This window comes from Ailuropoda melanoleuca, chromosome 2, assembly GCF_002007445.2.
Source record: "Ailuropoda melanoleuca isolate Jingjing chromosome 2, ASM200744v2, whole genome shotgun sequence".
Classification (NCBI taxonomy): Eukaryota; Metazoa; Chordata; class Mammalia; order Carnivora; family Ursidae; genus Ailuropoda; species Ailuropoda melanoleuca.
The window spans coordinates 33,048,452-33,052,571 of record NC_048219.1 but is presented as its reverse complement, the minus strand read 5'-3'; the positions used below and the strand labels follow the sequence as shown (position 1 = coordinate 33,052,571).

Below are 4,120 nucleotides of genomic sequence, written 5' to 3'. Positions count from 1 at the left end.
ATCCTGTCTTTGTGTGTCTGAAGGCAAGCTGTGTCCCCTCTCGGAGTCTTTGTCTCCTCATGTATAATATGGGGCCAATAATATTTTCACAGGCTTGTTAGAGTTACCTCTACCATCATCATCATCATCATCATCATCATCATGGAAAACCCCCAATTAGGCTGGTATTGACCTGGCAAAAGGTTGCACATAAACATTGTTGGTACCAAAGTCGGAGCAGCCCCGTTGTTCTTCTCTGGCTAAAGTCAGACCAGGCAGCACTGATCTGACTGGCTTTAGGGGAACCATTGGGGTTTGGAATGCAAAGCACATTCATACCTAGAATAAAAAGGGAGAGAAAGTACCCCTGGATTTGATCATTTAAGATCATGTCATAAATAATTATCACTAGTATTCTCGGCAATACCACCACTTACATGAAACAAAAGCACACGGCAATCTGGCAGTCAGTCATAAAAGCACAAAACATGCTTATATCTTCATATGTAGCAATTTCATCTTCAGAATTAATACCCTCACAAATGAAGTCAAAATATCCAAAGGTTGTTACGTGTAGGTAAGTGAGGTTCTTTTTTTTTTCCTGAAGATTTTATTTATTTGACAGAGAGAGAGAGCACAAGCAGTGGGGAGGGGCAGAGGGAGAGGGAGAAGGAGACTCCCTGCTGAGCAAGGAGCCTGATGTGGGGCTCGATCCTGAGACTCTGGGAGCATGACCTGAGTGGAAGGCAGACACCCAACCAACTGAGCCAGCCAGGTGCCCCAGTGAGGTTCTTGATAATCATTGAGAATTCGCTAATTTGTCCAACAGTTACTAAGTGCCTACTGCTACCTGGGATGAACATTGAGTGTGGGGACACACACACACACACACACACACACACATACTTAGGATTCATTGAAATTAAGGTTCTGAAAAGGTCTATAAAATAGAGTGAATCAAGAGGGAGGGATCTACAGGGAAACTACTAAGCAAAACTGAAGCATAATCCCTGAAACTGACATGGGAGAGAACCACGTGGATTCTTGGAAACACACATACGAATTGATGTTAAGTGAAAGAGCCAAGGAAAAACTAGAAATAATCACAGGACTCAGAGAATGTCAAAACCAGGAAGGGCCTCAGAGAGCACCAAGTTCAGCAGTTCTCAACCCTTTCCATGGCATCTTGGACAGGTGAGACTCACATAGCCTAACATTCTAGGCAGAGAAAACAATTTGTGGGTAAAAATAATAAACATTTCAAGCTGCTAACTGTCACTCCACTGTTTTCTCTCCCACTAGAGAAAGCTTTCCTGTATCCTTTGGTGTAAGCTGAAGCTATTAAAGGGATAACCTTGAATCCACTCTAATTTGTTTAATAAAATGGAGGTTGGGAGTCAACACTGCAGTGGAGAACCAGATCTGGCCCAGGCCTTCATGCTATTGGTGGAGAAGGTATGGCCCCAAGTGACCCAGCTAGCCTGTCATGCTAGCACAGACTTCCTGCTCAATCGGTATTCAATGAATGAGGATTCGTGAATGAATAGGCAAATGAGATGACATGACTAAGACTACCCAAACTGTGTGTGGCTAGTAACACGTACTGTTTGAAACTGAGGGATTGGGAGTGAATGTATCTATCTATCTATTTATTTATTCATTCATTCATTCATTTAATGGAATGCTTCACAAATTTGCATGTCATCCTTATGCAGGGGCCAAGTTAGTCTTCTCTGTATTGTTCCAATTTTAGTATATGTGTTGCCGAAGCAAGCACTGGGAGTAAATTTGGAATGTGGTACCCAGAAATGCACATGCATTGTATTTCCTTTCTTTATTTTGCTCAAGTGTAGCCTGGGAAATAAAACAACTGCCCAACAGATATGGCAATGTAGAGGGAGCCACAATAATAGCCCAAAAAGATGTGGAGTTCTAGAATCTTCAAGATATGGATGATACCAGGGGCGCCTGGGTGGCTCGGTCATTATGCAACCGGTTGACTCTTTGGTTTTGGCTCAGATCATGATCACAGGGTCTGGGATCAAGCCCAGTGTTAGGCTCTCTGCTCAGCAGGGAGTCTGCCTGAGGTTCTCTCTCTCTCTCTGCCCCTCTCCTCCCTACTCTCCAGTGTCCAGTCTCCAGTGCTTAAAAGCCACAACTGACAGCCCCCATACAGTAGACACTTTAACTGACCAGTGACCTAGTGCAGAGCCCGTAGACAAAGTCCTCAATAGCTGATCACTGGTGATGGCTCTCCCCTGCCTTTTCCTCTTTCCAGAATGCCCTTCCAAACCACCTTCCTCTCCCAGTGTCGGCATTTCAATCCTTTGTGCTGTAGCCCCTCCTTAGAGAGGCCCTTTTGGATCATCCCCTTTAAGAAGATCCTCCGTTTTATTTCCTTAAAGCCAGAAGTGTATAGAGATCTTCAAGGTCCGTAGCTCCACTGTCTCCTGAGTCCCCCGTCAGGTAACGTTCAATATTCTGCTAGCTACATGGCAGGGAAAACATAGTTCCAGATCACAGGCAGTTCCCACCTGGCTTTTTTCACTCATAAACTTGCTGCTTACTGTGATTTCATATTAATTTATTTATTATCTATATATAGCAACTATAATACTAGTGATTACAGTTGACATTTACTGGGCACTTACTGGGTTAGGGACTCATCGATTCATTTAATATCCATAACAACGCTCTGAAACAAGTTGTGATCCTTATTTCACAGAGGAGACAGATTCAGAGAAGGGAATTTGACCAAGTGTATGTAGCGCGTCAAGGACAGAGCCAGACAGCAGAGCCAGATGACTTGGCTCCAGAAGTTAAGTGCTTAACCTCTAGGCTATGTAGAAGCTTGATGAGGCTGTTTCCATGTCTTTTTTGCCCACCACTTCATTCCCAGGGTCTTGTATAATGTGTGGTATGGGATAGGTCCTCAATCAGTATTTGTCAAAAGAATAAAAGTAAGGAGGGAGGGGTAAGGGAGGGAGGGAAGGAGAAGGACTGGGAAGGAAGATTTGCTACCAGCCCCTTCGTGCTCTCCCATAGGTAAAGTGGGCTGAGACCCACTGAGGAGTGAGTCCCTGCCTCACTTGGGAGGACAGAGACGCTGGAGATAGAGCTAAATGAGACAGTGTCCCTGTCCTGGAAGAGTGCCTGCATCCTCGTCTCAACGTGGTCCATTGGTTCCGATGCTCTCAGGAGAGCCTGGGAACCCCCTCAGTGGGTGCAGGGTCCTTCCCAGCCTATGAAAGGGGGTTCAGCTCTAATGCAACCATTCTGCTCCAGGGCCCCTGTGAGGGCCCTCAGAGCACATCAGTGAATATGACAGAGCCCTCTCTCCAGGAGTCACAAGCCAGCGAGGAAGACGAATCCTGGAACCAAGAAGAGGAGGGGGGTGCGGACAAGTCAGACTTGGATGGGAGGGAAGTCGCTGAATGTATTCTGCCTCCGGGAGTCTCTGCTTGTTCAGCCCATGAAGCCCAGGACTGGGGCAGGCTCTTGGTCGAGAACTGCACCCCTCGCCCTCCACACCAGCACATGTGGCCGCCCTGCTCTACTACACGATACTGTGACACGTGTGACTCGAAGACAAGCTAAGACTGATTACTAGAGGAATGAGAGCTGCCTTCTTTCACACTAATTTTTCCCAGGATCTTAGCATTTTGTTCCACTGAACAAAATGCGGAAGAGCAGCAGAGCAGAAACTGTCCCACACAGGGGAATGCGATTGCCTTAGAGACATGCAGAACTGGGGGGACTGGGCATTGTGCCCTTTCACCCTCCATCCTCCTGCTGGGCTGTTTGCCTATGTCAGCTTTCTTAAAAGAGCTTATTGCATGTTGTGCCCCCATTTTCAAGCACCTGCGCTCAGTGCCATAACTCGGCAGCCTCCTCTCTCCCTTATGCCTTCCATCAAGCAACCTTCCCCAGTTTGAAGGTCAAGTCCTGTATTTGCTACAGTGCGTGTGCAAGTGTGTATTTATTTATTTCGTCAAAATTTAACAGGTCTTTTTAGTTCTATTACTTCTATTAGGATATTGAGAGTTTTATCTTAGCGTTGTGGTTACGATAGAGCACAGGTTTTCTGTGGTCTGCCGCAACCTTATTTTTGCAAAAAGCCCTATTATTTTTTAAGGTACAA

The 4,120-nt window shown here is 45.8% G+C and overlaps 1 non-coding gene across 1 annotated transcript; it reads right to left on the bottom strand.

Moving 5' to 3' along the window:
• Nucleotides 1-1,649: 1,649 nt before the first annotated feature.
• On the bottom strand, nt 1,650-1,756 carry LOC117801215. The gene has a single exon (XR_004623745.1). It is a non-coding gene; the product is annotated as a U6 spliceosomal RNA (small nuclear RNA).
• Nucleotides 1,757-4,120: the final 2,364 nt, after the last annotated feature.